The sequence below is a fragment of the Lissotriton vulgaris genome, unplaced genomic scaffold, assembly GCF_964263255.1.
Source record: "Lissotriton vulgaris unplaced genomic scaffold, aLisVul1.2 SCAFFOLD_1857, whole genome shotgun sequence".
Lineage (NCBI taxonomy): Eukaryota > Metazoa > Chordata > Amphibia > Caudata > Salamandridae > Lissotriton > Lissotriton vulgaris.
Window position 1 is genome coordinate 81041 of NW_028253705.1, and position 20125 is coordinate 101165.

Sequence of the window (20125 nt, forward strand, 5' to 3'; positions counted from 1 at the left end):
CTCTTGTTCATCAGGGCATTATCACTATTGACCAATAATCTGTCTGGTTGCAAATTTCAAAATAGCACAGTTTCATAGATGCAAAACCAACAATTGATGGACAGAATGCAGAACAATGTCATACATTCACCCCAGTACAGAGATCTGGGCCTAGATCCATCGTTTTCTTGCACTCCACACCACCCCAGTTCAGACATGGTCCTATCAAATCAGCCTTGACCCTGTGCCTCATGGGAACAGTCTAGCCCGAACTGCCAAGCCATGTCTTCCCTGGACCAGAATTAGGCATCCTAGGACCGGTTTCTGGCTATCAGCCGTCTTCAGCCAGGATAGCTTGACTCCAGTGGTGTGGAGAGCACGGGACTCACGTCTGAGCATACCCGTCCCACTCGGGGTGACAAATGCAAAACCAACAATTGATGGACAGAATGAAGAACAATGTCATACATTCACCCCAGTACACCACTGGAGTCAACTATCCTGGCACGAGGGCTTAACACTTGACTCTTTCCAGACTTAACTTTTCCGAACTTTTGGTGCTCCTTGACTCTCCTGTTAATGCGGTGGTTCGTATGGAAGGGGTTCGCATGAAAGATCGAAAGGGCCAGGGATGAAATTTACGGACTGGGTTCAAGATTGTGGCTTCAATAAATGGGGGATTTGTCATCACTATGATCAAGTTGGGCGGTGTTTACGGCTTCCCCTGCCTGTTTTGTTGATGTTTCTTTTAAAATTATAGCTAATTCACGGGGGTTGCTTGTTTCTGGCGGAGGGGAGGGGAGACTGGGAGCCTATATGAAGATATCCTCCTCCACACTTCCTTTTTTTTCTACTTTTAGAACCTAGTTAGATGGGGCGACAGGCACACTGCTAGTTGGGGTTAGGCGAAAGTCATATGCAGGGGTGCAGGGTGGGGGGTTGGGGTGTTTTGTATTGTCTTTGTTTGTTTTTGTGTTCAGTATCCTATTAATATCCTGATGTCGGGTGCCTTCCTATGGGGTAAGCCTGTTCGATGGGTCTCATGGGTGATGTTGTTCACATTGATTTGTAGAATGTATCGTGGGTTGGTTTGCATGATTTTTGCGGTCGTAGTTTCACTTTTAGTTCTCTTGCCTTACGCACTCCTGCCACTAGGAAATATCCTGTTTGTAACGCTTCGGTCTCTTGGGGTGGTGGGGTTTGTGATTAATGTTGGCTGATCTGGAAAGAACGTCTCTCCTGTTTTAATGCGACAGCACGATAGTGACTTTTCATAGCATCGTCTTTGCCCTGGGGAATGCCCATTGATTATTCTATGTTGGTATAATTGTATTATGTTCCGTGAAGTAAGGTACCTGTAATTGGCTTTTATGTTTTTTCACTTTAATAAAAAGAATTAAAAAAAAAATTATTAGAATGTAAGGGACCTAGCTCCCGCCTCTCCGCCTAGTTCAGTCCCAGGGTCAAGTCTCCTCTCTTTCGTCCAAAACCCGCCGCCGCAGCGGCATCTTGTCCGAAGTCCTGGCGCCGGAGTTGCATAGCCTGTCCAAAGAAGACATGGTCGGCGCGTGCACAGACCGGGACCCCAGCACTAAGGATTACTTGATGGAGCAAACTATGCTTAGGATAAAAGATCCCAAAAAGTCATTAGAATTTTACACCAAAGTTCTTTGAATGACACTCTTGCAGAAATGTGATTTTTCATCTATGAAATGTTCACTTTATTTCATGGGTTATGAAGACAAAAAGGACATTCCCAGCGATACAAAAGAACGAACAGCATGGACTTTTTCCAGGAAGGCCACAATAGCACTGACTCATAATTGGGGAAGTGAAGAGAGGAGTTATCATTAGGGGTGGGTGGAATTTGCGTAATTGTGTTACGCACATCTCCGCGAAACGGTAAAAAATCTCTGCAAACATGCAGAAATTCCACGAACATGCAGTATTGCTTGTTCGTAATGCTTTTTTCTGGTTCGCAATCTCTGTTTGCGTCCTCGGGGGTAAATATCTTGCGAACAAGCATTTTGAGAATGCAAACAAGCAAAAAAGTTCGCCAAGTCGTGCAACGCAGAGTTTTGGACAATTTTGCGTTCTCTGCGGAACGCGAAATTACCCAAATTCCACGAGAGAAACAGAATTTACCACCCAGGCCTAGTTATCATAACGGAAGCTCTGACTCTCGAGGATTTGGGGACATTGGCATTGCATTTCCAGATGTCTACACAGTTTGTAAAAGATTTGAAGATCTAGGAGTAACATCTGTGAAGCAACCAGATGATGGTAAAAAGGAAGGACTTCCTTTTATACAGGATCCTGACGGTTACTGGATTGAAATCCTTAGTCCCAACAACATGTTAAATATAATATAAATATCTTAGCTTTTGGGTCCGTGCCATCAAATGTTCGAAGAGATTGCTCCAAGAGGCTGAAAATGAGTATGTACGATAAAAACACTACCTGTTTACAATATTGGAATTCTATATCTTTCTTGTACTTGACATAACACTTTTTTAAAAGACTAACTCCCTTTTTAGGCCTCGTCTGAGACAGCGCATAGCTGTCTCTTCGAGACATTTAGCAAGTGGCTTTTAAAAGTGCCATCAGAGGCTTTGCTGGCCTACAGCTTATATTCACGAGCTCGAGCACGTGCACAGCTGCCATCTGTGTTTTTATTGCTGTAATCAGGCTCCTCTGCTTGCACCACCCCCCTCCCTTTTCCCCCTCCCTCCTGGTCAGCTTCATTTGTGTCTTCTCGCTTTGAATCAAGCTCCTCTGCTCGCACTCCCCTTCCTTCTCCCCCTCCCTCTTCGTCAGTTTCATTTGAGTCTTCTATCATTGTGAGTGCTCCTGCTTCCACCAGGCACACACACGCCAACAGCCATCAGTGCACGCTTCCACCAGGCACACACCCACCAGCCGTCAGTGCACGCTTCCACCAGGCAAACACACCACCAGCCATCAGTGCACACTTTCACCAGCCACACACACACACACACCACCAGCTGTCAGTGCATGCTTCCACCTGGCACACACACCACCAGCCGGCAGTGCACGCTTCCACCGGGCACACACACCACCAGCCGTTAGTGCACACTTCCACCAAGCACACACCACCAGCCATCAGTGCACGCTTCCACCATGCACACACACCACCAGCTGTCAGTGCACGCTTCCACCAGGCACACACACCACCAGCCCTCAGTGCTCGCTTCCACCGGGCACACACACCACCAGCCATCAGTACACGCTTTCACCGGCCACACACACTACCAGCTGTCAGTGCACGCTTCCAGTGGGCACACACACCACCATCCATCAGTGCATGCTTCCACCAGGCAAACACACCACCAGCCGTCTGTGCACACTTCCACCAGGCACACACACCACCAGCCGTCAGTGCACGCTTTCACCAGGCACACACACCACCAGCCATCAGTGCACGCTTTCACTGGGTACACACACCACCAGCTGTCAGTGCACGCTTCCACCAGGCACAAACACCACCTGCCGTCAGTGCATGCTTCCACCAGGCACACACCACCAGCCGTCAGTGCACGCTTCCACCAGGCACACACACCACCAGCTGTCAGTGCACGCTTCCACCAGGCACACACACCACCAGCTCTCAGTGCTCGCTTCCACAGGGCACACACACCACCAGCCATCAGTACACACTTTTACCGGGCACAAACACCACCAGCCGTCAGTGCACGCTTCCAGGGGGCACACACACCACCATCCATCAGTGCATGCTTCCACCAGGCAAACACACCACCAGCCGTCAGTGCACGCTTTCACCAGGCACACACACCACCAGCCATCAGTGCACGCTTCTACCAACCATACACCACCAGCCGTCAGTGCATGCTTTCACCAGGCACACACACAGACACACCACCAGCCGTCGGTGCACGCTTTCACTGGACACACACACCACCAGCGGTCAGTGCACGCTTCCACCCGGCACACACACCACCAGCCGTCAGTGCAAGCTTCCACCAGGCACACACACCACCAGCCGTCAGTGTACACTTTCACCAGGCACACACACTACCAGCCGTCACACACTACCAGCCGTCGGTGCACGCTTCCACCAAGCACACACCACCAGCCGTCAGTGCACACTTTCACCAGGCACACACACACACCACCAGCCATCAGTGCACGCTTCCACCAGGCACACACACTACCAGCCTTCAGTGCACGCTTTCACCAGGCACACACACCGCCAGCCGTCAGTGCACACTTCCACCGGACACACACACCACCAGCCGTCAGTGCAAGCTTCCACCAGGCACACACACACCACCAGCCGTCAGTGCATACTTTCACCAGGCACACACACTACCAGCTGTTACACACTACCAGCCATCAGTGCACGCTTCCACCAGGCACACACCACCAGCCGTCAGTGCACACTTTCACCAGGCACACACACACACACACCACCAGCTGTCAGTGCATGCTTCCACCTGGCACACACACCACCAGCCGGCAGTGCACGCTTCCACCGGGCACACACACCACCAGCCGTCAGTGCACACTTCCACCAGGCACACACACCACCAGCCATCAGTGCACGCTTTCACTGGGCACACACACCACCAGCCATAAGTGCACGCTTCCACCGGGCACACACACCACCAGCTGTCAGTGCAGGCTTCCACCAGGCACAAACACCACCTGCCATCAGTGCATGCTTCCACCAGGCACACACCACCAGCCGTCAGTGCACGCTTCCACCAGGCACACAAACCACCAGCTGTCAGTGCACGCTTCCACCAGGCACACACACCACCAGCCCTCAGTGCTCGCTTCCACCGGGCACACACACCACCAGCCATCAGTAAACGCTTTCCCCGGGCACACACACTACCAGCTGTCAGTGCATGCTTCCAGCGGGCACACACACCACCATCCATCAGTGCATGCTTCCACCAGGCAAACACACCACCAGCCGTCTGGGCACACTTCCACCAGGCACACACACACACCACCAGCCATCAGTGCATGCTTCCACCAGGCACACACACTACCAGCCTTCAGTGCACGCTTTCACCAGGCACACACACCACCAGCCGTCAGTGCACGCTTTCACCAGGCACACACACCACCAGCCATCAGTGCACGCTTTCACCGGGCACACACACCACCAGCTGTCAGGGCACACTTCCACCAGGCACAAACACCACCTGCTGTTAGTGCATGCTTCCACCAGGCACACACCACCAGCCGCCAGTGCACGCTTCCACCAGGCACACACACCACCAGCTGTCAGTGCACGCTTCCACCAGGCCCACACACTACCAGCCCTTAGTGCTCGCTTCCACCGGGCACACACACACCACCAGCCATCAGTACACGCTTTCACCGGGCACACACACCACCAGCCGTCAGTGCACGCTTCCAGCGGGCACACACACCACCATCCATCAGTGCATGCTTCCACCAGGCAAACACCACCAGCAGTCTGTGCACACTTCCACCAGGCACACACACCACCAGCCGTCAGTGCACGCTTTCACCAGGCACACACACCACCAGCCATCAGTGCACGCTTCCACCAGCCATACACCACCAGCCGTCAGTGCATGCTTTCACCAGGCACACACACACACCACCAGCCGTCGGTGCACGCTTTCACTGGGCACACACACCACCAGCGGTCAGTGCACGTTTCCACCCGGCACACACACCACCAGCCGTCAGTGCAAGCTTCCACCAGGCACAAACACCACCAGCCGTCAGTGCACACTTTCACCAGGCACACACACTACCAGCCGTCACACACTACCCGCCGTCGGTGCACGCTTTCACCAAGCACACACCACCAGCCGTTAGTGCACACTTTCACCAGGCACGCACACACACCACCAGCCATCAGTGCACGCTTCCACCAGGCACACACACTACCAGCCTTCAGTGCACGCTTTCACCAGGCACACACACCGCCAGCCGTCAGTGCACATTTCCACCAGGCACACACACACCACCAGCCGTCAGTGCATACTTTCACCAGGCACACACACTACCAGCTGTCACACACTACCAGCCATCGGTGCACGCTTCCACCAGGCACACACCACCAGCCGTCAGTGCACACTTTTACCAGGCACACACACACACCACCAGCTGTCAGTGCATGCTTCCACCTGGCACACACACCACCAGCCGGCAGTGCACGCTTCCACCGGGCACACACACCACCAGCCGTCAGTGCACACTTCCACCAGGCACACACACCACCAGCCATCAGTGCACGCTTTCACTGGGCACACACACCACCAGCCATCAGTGCACGCTTTCACCGGGCACACACACCACCAGCTGTCAGTGCACGCTTCCACCAGGCACAAACACCACCTGCCATCAGTGCATGCTTCCACCAGCTGTCAGTGCACGCTTGCACCAGGCACACACACCACCAGCTGTCAGTGCACGCTTCCACCAGGCACACACACCACCAGCCCTCAGTGCTCGCTTCCACCGGGCACACACACACCACCAGCCATCAGTACACGCTTTCACCGGGCACACACACCACCAGCCGTCAGTGCACGCTTCCAGCGGGCACACACACCACCATCCATCAGTGCATGCTTCCACCAGGAAACACACCACCAGCCGTCTGTGCACACTTCCACCAGGCACACACACCACCAGCCATCAGTGCACGCTTTCACCAGGCACTCACACCACCAGCCATCAGTGCACGCTTCCACCAGCCATACACCACCAGCCGTAAGTGCATGCTTTCACCAGGCACACACACACACACACCACCAGCCGTCGGTGCATGCTTTCACTGGGTACCACCACCACCAGCGGTCAGTGCACGCTTCCACCCGGCACACAAACCACCAGCCGTCAGTGCAAGCTTCCACCAGGCACACACACCACCAGCCGTCAGTGCTTACTTTCACCAGGCACACACACTACCAGCCGTCACAAACTACCAGCCGTCGGTGCACGCTTCCACCAAGCACACACCACCAGCCGTCAGTGCACACTTTCACCAGACACACACACACACCACCAGCCATCAGTGCACGCTTCCACCAGGCACACACACTACCAGCCTTCAGTGCACACTTTCACCAGGCACACACACCACCAACCGTCATTGCACGCTTTCACCGGGCACACACACCACCAGCAGTCAGTGCACGCTTCCACCAGGCTCACACACCACCCACCGTCAGTGCACGCTTCCATCAGGCACACACCACCAGCCATCAGTGCACGCTTCCATCAGGCACACACCATCAGCCTTCAGTGCACACTTCCACCAGGCAAACACACCACCAGCCGTCAGTGCATGCTTCCACCAGGCACACACACCACCAGCCATCAGTGCACACTTCCACCAGGCACACACACACCACCAGCCATCAGTGCATGCTTCCTCCAGGCACACACCACCAGCCGTCAGTGCACGCTTCCCTCAGGCACACACACAACCAGCCGTCAATGCACGCTTCCACCGGGTACACACACCCCCAGCCATCAGTACACGCTTTCACAGGGCACACACACCCCCAGCCATCAGTGTACGCTTTCACCAGGCACACACACCACCAGCCATCAGTGCACGCTTACACCAGGCAAACATACCACCAGCCGTCTGTGCACACTTCCACCAGGCACACACACCACCAGGCGCCAGTGCACGCTTTCACCAGGCACACACACCACCAGCCATCAGTGCAGCCGTCGGTGCACACTTTCACTGGGCCCACACACCACTAGCGGTCAGTGCACACTTCCACCTGGCACATACACCACCAGCCGTCAGTGCAAGCTTCCACCAGGCACACACACCACCAGCCGTCAGTGCACACTTTCACCAGGCACACACACTACCAGCCGTCACACACTACCAGCCCTCCTTGCACGCTTCCACCAAGCACACACCACCAGCCGTCAGTGCACACTTTCACCAGGCACACACAGACACCACCAGCCATCAGTGCACGCTTCCACCAGGCACACACACTACCAGCCTACAGTGCACGCTTTAGCCAGGCACACACACCACCAGCCGTCGGTGCATGCTTTCACCAGGCACACACACACACACCACCAGCCATCGGTGTACGCTTTCACTGGGCACACACACCACCAGCCGTCAGTGCACGCTTCTACCTGCTCACACACCACCAGCCATCAGTGCACACTTCCATCAGGCACACACCACCAGCCGTCAGTGCACGCTTTCACTGGGCACACACACCACCAGCCATCAGTGCACGCTTCCACCAGGCACACACACACCACCAGCCATCAGTGCATGCTTCCTCCAGGCACACACCACCAGCTGTCAGTGCACGCTTCCACCAGGCACACACACAACCAGCCGTCAATGCACGCTTCCACCGGGTACACACACCCCCAGCAATCAGTACACGCTTTCACGGGGCACACACACCCCCAGCCATCAGTGTACGCTTACACCAGGCACACACACCACCAGCCGTCAGTGCAGCAGGCAGGCTCTTCTCAGAGTTTCTTGGTAAATATGTGTTTGATGCCTGGGAGGGAGTGGGTCGAGTTTCCTTAAACCATGCTGAGTATACAGGTGCAGTGCATGAACTCCTGTGTGAGTGTGTCATGCTGCCTGGGGCTCACTCACTCCACACTTGTAAACTGCGCCTGCACCAGGCTTTTTCTCATTTGCAAAATTTGGCGCATGCGCACAGCTAGGCAGCCCCCACACCCCCGGAATGACTGCTTCCTACAAGCATAATGGAAACAACATTCAGAGCAATGAAAACAAGTTCATTTAACAAAAGACATGTCCAGCTAGTGTAGATCTGGCAACTTAAACAAAAACGCAACACAAAACAAACAAGCATTGGCATAGCCAATAGGTCTCGCTTTTTGGACCCTATAAGTATTTAGTTATGCAGCAGAATATCCTTGGTGCAACAACACCAACTGCTTGGCTAAACACTTATAAGGTCTCAAATGCGAGACCTATTGGCTATGCCAATGCTTGTTTTTCTTTTGTGATTTTTTGTCATCTTTCTTGAGTGCTGTGAACATCTTGTGTAGGCCAGCCTTCTGCTGAAAAAGGTAACCTAGTGTCTGTATATTGTACAACCTCAGGAACATGGCGTTGCTATATTTTTCTAATGTTTTGTAGAACAGTAACAGATATATAAAAATGCAAACATGTTTCCGAGTGGTGTTGGTGGTATGCGCATTACTTTACGCAAATGTGTCATTACAGCATGCAGTTCACCACAGCACATCAGTCATCAACCTATTTCACATGTTTCAGAAGGTCGTCTGACATTTAGGCAGAAATATTCTTATTTCGGGATTAAGCATTGTTTTCTCTTGTCTTTTGGCCTCTTTTAAATCCAAAACTCGAATGGTGCAAATTGTTCACTTGAATTTTTGATGCTGCAATATGTTAAATCTGAGTTCAGCCGCAATGCACACAAAGACGGGCAGATGTTTTATCAAAAAAGTGAGTGTTAAAAGCAGTGTCACACTAATTGTACTAATAACAGAACGCTCACAGAGATGAGCCACAGTGTGAGCACATTTTAAAGATTCACAATAAATAACCATTATATATTTTTTTAAACGTAAAATCCATGAAATAAGAGTTTATTTATGTAATTTACCCATTAACTGCGCTTCCATACAGTGTCACATCTTTGTTTTCTCCTTGTACTCTTTCACTTCGTGCATGCCTCGTGTGATTCTGTCACTCCGTGCATGCCTCGAAAACTTACTCCATTATTTCACTCCGTGCATGCCTCGAAAATATATTTCATTCTTTCACTCCGTGCATGCTTATACATTTTTATTTATTTACAGTTTCTTTCTTCGTTCTACTCGAGATTTGCGTCCTGTCTGTTCATGTGCAGTATGACTCTTTTAATAAAGACATGTCGGGTAATTAATTGCTTCCTGTCTCTTCATTTGCAGCATTGACTCCTTCGTTAAAGAAACGTGAGCAATTAATAGCCTTAGCTCCGTTTCGGATCCAGTGAAATCGTGTATTCCCGCACTCAGCCCGAGCAGAGATCGACTGCTTCAGTCTGATCCTGCCCGGGCTGAGTTTCGTTTCCGGAATGTGCCGAAGTGCAGGGGATACACGATACCAGGGGGATACCACATATTACACAACACCGGCCACCACATCTGTGTTTGCAGCCAATAATATGCGACTGCCTAATGAATATTAATTAGGCAAGTCATTCTGCAACATCTTGAAATTGCAAATGTAGATTTTGGAGCCAACTTAATAGAACATAGGTCAGTTTGCAAAACCAGATTCCATCTGAAAAAATTCAGTGCAGATTGGCGCCTACTTTTTGCAAATGGAATCTTTTTTTAATCAGGCCCAGAGTGAGCAGAGACAGGCGAAAAGACGCCTTTCGGGTAACAGAGCAGCTCTACAGAAAAAGCTAATATTTAGGGCCCGATTCACAGGGCTTTTTTTCATCACCCGCAGGTGCCATCTTTAGGCATTTTGAAAAGAAAAGCAATACAGCATTGAAAACAGAAACTCTCATTATAAAAAAAATCTGGATTTTAGGGCACACATCTTCTATCTGTAGGAACAGTAGCTATGGAGGCATACTTTTCTAGAGGAGTAGGTGAGGGCTAGCGGTAGAAAAATGGCATGATTGTGTCATACATCGGTCAAGTAACATCTACAAAGTGAAATTTTCTCATCATATAAACACAAGTAAATGAGCTCCTAATAAAGTAGAAATATAGAGGATGTCCCAAGGTAGAAAACAGAATAAAAACAGCAGACTTCCTAGGAACAATGCGCCTAGCTTACCAAGAATACTCCTGTAAATCTAAAGAAGATGGAGGTTTCCAGGATTTATGACTGGGTTTTTTGTGCGTATGGACAAGTAGTTGTAAAACCCAACAGGCCAATGCATATACATTAGGCGGGCTTGGATACAGGACTGGTTTGTGACTTGGCCCCACATTCATTGCTCCTGTGTGAGTTTGAAATCTGTGCCAAACGTAAAAGTATTTGAAATATTAACACGTTATAGTATATTTATCAAATGGTTGTGGTACTCAGAAGCATTTCTTTGTTTACTTTATTGATAGATACCAATTAAGTGTTGTTAGAACTGGCTATTTCTGGTTGGCTAAGGCTGACGCCAAAGCTAGGCAGAAACCACCATTCTAGTCGTGGCAAGGGAGTCACACGCCAAGATAACCCCTGCTCACCCCTCTGGTAGCTTGGCACGAGCAGACAGGCTTATCCCGGAGGCAATGTGTAAAGCATTTGCACAAGCACACACCAGCTGCAACATCCTAGGCACACCACAAAAGGAACTCCACACAAGGTTATGTAAAAATAACTTCTGTATTGTCAAAACACATCAGATAGAAATCACACATGTACATTGTGCCAACTGGCACGGGCAATATTCACAAGGGATTATTTACCCCAGGACAGGGCCACGTGGGCCACTGTCAGAATCAGCACTTAGTAGAAATAGCACTTCTAGAACATAGAATATAGGCTATAAAATCACTGTAGTACAAATTAGCAAATACAGCACACAACCAGCAAACACTGGTAACAGGTAAGTACCACCTACGCAACCCTAAACACCTTAGGAGAATGTCACGCAGGGAACCATGACCTCACTAGGACCATCTGTACTAGAAAGAACAACCACCTAAGTATCACAATACAATTAGGGGTATAAGCAAGAACACATTACACATGATGCATCACAACATTCACAGGTGTAGGGAAGGAAAACACATGATGCATAAATTATACATTCAGCGGTGTAGAACATGGCACATGATGCATCAAAACCACATTCAGAGGTACAGGGAAGGAAAAACACATGATGCATAAACCAACACATTCAGAGGTGTAAAATCAAGGAAGACACATGATGCAGAAAAACATTCAGAGGTGCCAGAACATAACTCAATAGCGCCAAAACACATGATGCCCAAAAACATTCAGAGGTGTAAGATCAAGGTGCGTAATCATATTAAATGCATTACATTTCCTAGCACCACATCACATTGCACAAAAACTCACATTAGCCACTACCTGTAGCAGTCCCTAGGCCAACTGGCCTTGTTGGGGCTGGGACGCCCTGTGTCCCAGTGTCAGAGGCCTAAACGTGTCAGCTGCCCACGAAGTGCTGGGCAGCTGAATCATCAGGATGGGCCAACGCTGGAGCCTCGCAGGCTCTGGCCAAAAGCACTGTCCCCGTGGAGCCTCGCTGGGCTCTACAACCACGTAATGCTCCTGAGCCTCTCTGGGGCTCTAAAACAACAATGGGGCCCTGGAGCCTCTCTGGGCTCTAAAATTACGAAATGCCCCCTAGAGCCTCTCTGGACTCTCTGCACAAGTGCGGCCGTCGTTGGAGCTTTGCTGGGCTCCAAAACACACAATGCCCCCGAGCCCTTGTGGGCTTCTGAACCAAGATGCTCCCTGCAGCGTAGGAGTCCCGCTCTGGGGCTTGAACACAAAGAGATGCCCCCCTGGATCGTTGGAGCCTCTGAGGCTCGAAACACCGTTGGAGCGGCCCGCTGCCATCCGGTGCCGCTCTGACCGTCACTCTGAGCACCCAGCCCTCCGGACTCACCGGCTGCTTCCTGACTCCTCCGGTGGCGGTCCTGGGCAGCGGGGCTCAGCCCAAGAGCTCCTGCTCCGCTCTCTGGGCTCTCCCGGCACTCGGGGAAACCAGGCGGACGGCGGCACTTCTCTGCCCACGCAGGAGCGCGGGGTCGGCTCTCGCGGCTCCCGCTTCCTCGATCCTTCTTCTCTGGCGGCAGAACCTCAATCTCCTCGGGCCTGCAGCCAATCACGGCGCGGCCCGGGGAAAAACATCACAAAGGAACCCCGGGCCGGCAGCCAATCCCAGCGCGGCCCGGGGAGGACATCACGAGGGGTCCCGGGGCAGCGGCGGTGAACTCTGTAAGTTTAAATATGCAGCGAGGTGGGCACTCGCTTTGGGGCCCAACAAACCAGCAATAAAACGGGCAAATGCCGGGTGGGCACGGCTGTAGACATAAAGCGCTTCCTCAGCGCTGGTGGGAAATAAAGCGCTCCAAAGCGCTAGAAGGGCAATAAATCAGCGCTCCCAAGCGCTAATGGGCAGATACAGCGTTCCCCAGCGCTATAATTAGGTCCTGGGGGGCTGCAAAGAAAGGCAAAAGGGTCCCAGGACTAAGGCAGAGTCCTCCAGCCATCCATCAGGTATCCAGGGGCTGGGCAGGGCTCAGGGAGGCAAGCCTTCCCCTGAGCCCAAGCAGCAGCATGCCCCTGGCAGGATTCAAGTCAGAAATAAGAACATTTTGGAAGGGGACACAGCCCCTTTTTATACAGAGAAATCATTTGTCTAGCAGGGTGCAGGCAGTGTGAGAACCAGCTAGAACTGGTTATAGGGAATTTCTTTCACTGGCCAGGCTAGGTACATCAGACGCACCCCAGGGGGTGGAGCCAGCATTGTGTGGGGAAAACCCCGCCCCATTCAGGACCCTCAAACCAGACAGTCAATCCACAAGCAGGCCTGGGCTCACTCCTCCCCTCACATCAGAATGCTAAACACTCCATTCACCACCGGGGCAGACCCTCCCAGAGTCTTGGAGCCAGGCTCACAGCCAGCCTCAGCCAATCACATGCCAGACACAAATGACACAAATATGCCAACTTCTAGAAGTGGCACTTCTACACTGGAAACAATCATGCTGCATATACCATTGCGCAGCATTCAATCTCACGAGTTTGCACATACCAAACTCGACCCTGCACTCCCCACACATCAGGAACTACCATGGGCATACATATTCCCACTTCATTCCTATGGGAGGGCAGGTCACTCTCACCACACACACAGAGAGCTCACGCACTTTACACTGTACCACAGGGAAAAAGTGCGCAGAGGCCTAAAATCACCAACACCAGGTCACAGAAACAGGCTAGGAAAAAGCAAAAAGTCTCGGGGTGAACCTACCAAAAGGGCCAGGTCCAACAAGTGTATTTGAAGATAACTGTCAAATGCCTCTCGTCAACTAAGACACTTTTAAGTACTCAACAAGGGAGGTGGATGTTGAAAACGTGGTTTATTGCAGGAGTTATGCACCCACGACCGGAGCCGTCCAGCCGCGAAGAATCCAGCTTCCAAAGTGTCGTTGCTGAGGAACGTTCACGGCTGGACAACCACGCTCTGGAATGCAAGTCATGGCATCAATTACAACCAGTACGAGTCGTGTGGAGGCACGAGACCCGCAGCAGAACATTGCATGACATGAACAGTAACTAACACTATTTTAAACAGTAATGTAACTCTATAACACCTTCCCCGCTTTAAAGGGCAAAGAAAAACAAACATGTAAGTACAAGGGTGAAGATAGAGAGGAAATGCATGTAAGGCTAAGCCACAAAAGGCTTGTTACTTATTCCAAGACAAAGTCTCTCAATATGCAAGAAATTTGTCTGAGGCGTGATGCTCTTTTTGCTGGCACCTCAAATGATTCACTATTGCATGTGGTACTGGTCTGGATAGCTTGGGTTTCCGGAGATATTATAGACAAAGTCCTATTGTGGGTGGGAATGGGTTGAGTGAGTTGCATTTCAGGTGGTTCCAAAACGCAACCGGAAGAAGATTTCTCGTGAGGCAAATCAAACCAGTCACAATGTTCTGACTCTGAAGAGGTATGTTTTCTAATGACATCAGCCTGAAAAGCCCTCTTATTCCACCACACTTTGTTATCTAGAAGAGCAGAGCCTCTACAGACATGTGTAACCAAAGTTGGAGAAGAGAACTTGGAGTATCCTTTCAGCATTTTTGGGGGGTTTTAGGGAGTACCCAATCACCTCTTTGTAAAGGCTCATCTAAGGAATGTTTACCCGCATCAAAGCATGATTTCATGTCATTCCGTTTTACTTTAACATGCTCTTGGATGGAGTCAGACTTAAGTGAAAACCTAAAATTTTTATGTAGCCAAATGGGATTGAGATGTGTATGCACCTTTCTTTTCCTAAGCAAAGTAAATGGTGCAATGCTAGTGGTAGCATGTGGGGTGGTGTTATATGCCCAAACTTTGTCGTGCACAAAGGACAAAAGATCTAATCTGGCAGAGATTGCTGTCTGTACGCCCTCCTTGATGATTCGATTGCTTCTCTCAATCAAACCTTTAGATGAGGGAGAGTACAACGCAACCTTAAAGTGAGAAATGTCAGGGATTTTGAGAAAAGAACACATCTTTTGTGAGACAAAGTGTGTCCCGTTGTCAGTAACAATAGTTTTTTGAAAACCTTCACATCAAATACTGTTTGCAAACATTTGATAGTGTTATCAGTTAACACTGCATTGTCAAAAGAATAGCACAGCCACTTGGTATGGCAGTCAACCAATACATTCAGATATTTGTTTTCAATTGGTAAAATATCATAAGGACCAGAAAAGTCCAATCCTACTTTGTCCCATGGACCTGCAGGGAGTGGTACAGGATGCAACGGAGTGGAAAGAATCTTCCAATGTTTGTCAGAGAGGAGACATTGTGTGCAATTGTCAATCATTTTCCTGACATGGGCATCCATGGAGGGCCACCAGTAGAATTGTATGATGCGTTGACATGTTTTGACAACACCCAGGTGTCCTTGATGAGCTGAGCGAATAATTAGATCTCGCAAGGACTCAGGTGGAACAAATAAATTGTGGCGCTTGATCATGTTGTTGACTAAAGAAAGTTCTTTAGATACATTTGCACATGCTTTTAAGTCTGGAGATAGAGTCTGCATTCAGGACATTTGTTCACAATAAAAGATTTAACCTTGGAAAGGGTGACATCATTGTTGTACGCTGAGTGCATTTTCAGAAATGGGAGGACATTCAGCAATGGCATCAATTGCGGCAACAACACATTCAACATCATCATCAACAACAAAATGTTCGCTTAAAGACATTCTTGAAAGACAATCTGCACTAACATTTTTGCCCCCAGGAATATGTTTGATATGAAGTGAAATTCATGCAGTTTTGACAGCAGTCGAACAAGTCTTGCAGAAGCCCTGTTTGATGTACTGTCTGAAAGCATGTACATAAGTGGTTTGTGGTCCGTATAAATTTTGAAACTCATGACCCCAGATGTATGGTCTGAATTTCTGTATGGCCCAAATGCAAGCTAGGGCCTCTCTTTCAATCGTACTATACCTCGTTTTGGCTGGTTGAAGTGTTCTGGATGCAAAGGCAACAGTATGTTCTTTGCCTTCAACCCATTGTCCTAAGACAGCTCCCAAACCAGTAAGGGTGGTATTAACTGTAATAAAAAACTTTGCCCCATCCGAAAATAGATGTAAGGCTGGTGAGCCTTTGATTAGTTTCTTTCCATGCTCAAAGACTTTTTGTAAGTTGTTTGACCAAGCAAACTTTACTCCCTTTCTCAGGAGGGCCCTCAAAGGTTTGACAATTTGGGCATAGCCATGAACAAATCTAGCATAGTACTCTGCTAGGCTAAGGAATGAACAAAGAGGATCTCTATCAATGAGAGATGTGGCATCTCTAATAGCTTTTAATAATGAAAATGACCCAAAAAGTCAAATTCGTGTTGCATTTATCGTGTCTAACCGTCATTCCAGCTTTTTCCAAGACTCCTAACATCTTGGCAAGAATCTGATCATGTTCAGAGAAATTGCTAGCAAAAATGTAAATGTTATCCCGGTAGTCTTGAACCCCAGGAATGTTTTGCAGTCATTTGTCCATTACTTTTTTTTAATTTGCTGGCAGCTGAGGCTAAACCAAAGGGAAGCCTCAAGTATTTGTAAGCTCCGAATGGCATTACAAAAGTTGTTAATTCTTGAGACTTTGGAGATAAAAGGATTTGATGATAGGCGGACTTGATGTCCAAAAGGGAGAAATACTTAGCTCCACCCAAATTAGCAAGTAGATTGTGAATTTTGGGTAATCAATGACAATCCACGATGATATTGTTGTTCAGGGAGTATAACTTTACCTGACTTTTTGTGCACCAAAAATATGGGGGAGACCCATTCAGACCAATCACAAGGTGCAATGTTTGCCTCATCACACAAGTTTTTCAAAACATTCTTTAGTTTGTCCCTTGCACTCAAAGGAAGAGACCGAACTTTGTGGACCACTGGTTGTGCGTTGGGTTTAAGGTGAATTTCATGCCTGAAGCCAAAAATTATACAATCTTTGTTTTGGAAAACATTGGGAAATTGATTGAATAGATCATCAACTTTATGATTTGATACTGACAAGTCAGCCAGGTTAATGTTTTCATGTTCGTGAGTAGTGTAAAATTAATGTGGAATATCACCTAAAGCAATGGGTTGATCTGAACCAGGTTTCAGAATTAAACCCATGTTGGCTTGATCCAACCAACCCAAAATATTTCTGCCCTTGAGGGCAACATAGACTTTCGTGAAAGTGTGTCTACCAAGGCATTCGATCTTTGAGTGAAAGTATCCTAAAATGTCTATATCTGTAAAGAGACACACTGCTACCCCAATTTGCATGGAATGTTAGATCTGACAAAATAGTGATCGGTGAACCTGAGTCAGCTTTAACTTGTAAGGAAATTGTACCAACTATACAAATCAGGGACCCTTGACTTTGGGTAAATCAACAGAATCACATTCAATGGACAATAATACATTGTTACGTCTTGCTGAACACAACTCTAGATTCTCATTTAAATTCAATGTTATTCACTCTAGTAAATCTTTTGCCACCTCTGACCAATTTTTTTGCACAAATATTTTTTTTCTCTCCAGATGAAGGACAATTAGGGGAATTGCCAAGATGGCCTCTTGAGCCACACCTGTAGCAAATGGTGGGTTTCCTGGATGAGTGTCTGAAAGGCTTATTAAAAAGATTCACAGAGCAATTGGCAGAGGAAGAAGAAGAACCTTCATCAATCATGTGAACGCTAGGTTGAGAGAGACTTTCTTGTAAGATGTTTGAAGATATTGTTGCTCGTTCAAAGCCTTTACCGATATCCACTGTTTCTGCTAAGGTGGGATGTTTACAAATTAACGAGCATTCTTGAACTTTCTTTGAAAAACATGAAAAGATTAATTGATCTCTAATGGAAGTATCTGTACTTGGACCAAATACACATGTAGAAGCTAGGATTCTTTCATCTACATACTGCTTGCGTTTGAAATGAAAAAGTTATGACGTTCTAAAACAATGCTAGTTTCATCTTCATATTGCTTATTCAGACGAGCAAGAGCTTCTTGGTATGTATCCCAATTATCACCTGAATCTGGAGGGGAAGGAAATAATGGAAGGTTTTCAAAAACACCTAGACAGCCATATAGGAAAGCAACTTTGCAGCCCGGGGAATATTTGACAGCATAAATGGCAACTTAGAGGCCTATTAGGATGGCGGACGGACGCAGGTCCGTCCGCCACCCCGAGGTGGAGGGACCATACGCAGGGGCAGCAGCTATCCCTCCATACCAATTAGGATGTGACCGCCACCCTGGCGGTCACATCCCGTATATTTAACCTTGCGGCGGGTGCTGCTTGAAGCAGCACCCGCCGCAAGGTTACAAATGCATGTTTTGCATTTGCATGCACAAAGCAGCAGGCACCACGCGGGGCCTGCCGCTTTGTGCATGTAAATGCAGTGGGGTACCATAGGTACCCCCCATGTGCACCCCCATCCCCCAACACCCTGGGGGCCCACAAGGGCCCCCCAGAAGCTATTGTTCACATGCTTTTCCACGGCGGTAAATCCGCCGCGGAAAAGCATGTTTACAAGCCCATAATAATTTGGCTGAGGTGTCTTGCAGACACCGCCTGCAAATTGCATCCAACACCCTGCGGATCAGCGGCGGGCGGAGCTGCCATCCGCCGCTGATCCCACCGCCATCATAATCTGGCGTGGGTGTTTTGAAGGTCCGCAGCAGTGATTTCGCATCCTCCGGGCCGGCGGTGGATTCCACCGGCCCGGAGGATGCGGAATCACCGCAATCATAATCGGCCCCTAAATAGTTTTCAAAACCTTTTAACCAATTACGCCATTTGAGTGGTAGTTTACCAGGCGTTTATAAATATGGAGCTGAAGTTTGAAATTGTTGTGAAGAAGTCATAAAGAAAAATGAGAAAAATAAGAGCCAGATGAAATAACTACTATCTTAAGGAGTAAGGAATGAACTTGAATGAAAATGTACTTGTGGAACATGAAATGGTCCAACGTAAAAAACATGCCTATAGCTGAAGGTAAAGTAGATGTGCAATAGACAAAATTATATAAGCGCGCCTATCTCCAAATAACAGATTGCAAATGAGCAAAATGATGGAAGCGTACCTATCGCTAAGTGACAAGTTGCAAATTTGAGAGGTGATGAAAGCATGCCTATCACTGAGTAAAAAGGTTGCAAGTAGACAAAATGAGGAAAGCGTTTCAATCAGTGTAAAGAAAGATAAACTTTGCTCTTAAAAATTGCAGCTTGAAAATGTGGGGAAGGATAAGATGAGGAACACGGTGAAAAGCAGAGTTAAGAGGTTGTAAAAGCATGCCTATCGCTGTAGTAAAGATGTTAAAGTGCAATAGGCAATGTCTGTGATGAAGCGTGCCTATCGCTGTAAACAGAGAAAAGCTCTGCTTTTTTTTTTTAACCGGCCGACTTACGCTGTAACCTGGGTTAGGTTTGTGCGTAACTTTCTGAAGTGAGTGGCCTTGTTTCACAGAGCATAGCTGGCACTGTGGCGTGGTGAGGCAGGAGCGCGGGTTGTGCATGCGTGAAATTTCGAGCGAGCGATGCAATGTGGAGCGCGAGGAGCCAGCTGGGGTCCAACTGCCACAGAGATCAAGGAAAGAGAAATGAGGTAAATACGACCTTCTGTTGATGGACTGAAGTCTTGAAAATCAAATTTCCTGATGGAGAGCAGCAGACACGTCGTCTGCTCAGAGACGATCGGCTGCTCAAGTCCTGAATGGCTTTCATGATCAGTGGCTTGGCTCTTGGCGGTGGGTGCGGAGGAGGTTCCCGCTCATCAACAAGTTATTAAGTACTCGACAAGGGAGGTGGATGTCGAAAACGTGGTTTATGGCAAGAGTTATGCACCCACAACTGGAGCTATCCAGCCGTGAAGAATCCAGCTTCCAAAGTGTCATTGCTGAGGAATGTTCATGGCTGGACAAT

The 20125-nt window shown here is 48.9% G+C and overlaps 1 pseudogene; it reads left to right on the plus strand.

Moving 5' to 3' along the window:
• The first annotated feature begins 1536 nt into the window (after positions 1 to 1536).
• Positions 1537 to 2351, plus strand: LOC147660875 (lactoylglutathione lyase pseudogene; annotated as a pseudogene).
• The last annotated feature ends 17774 nt before the right edge of the window (positions 2352 to 20125 follow it).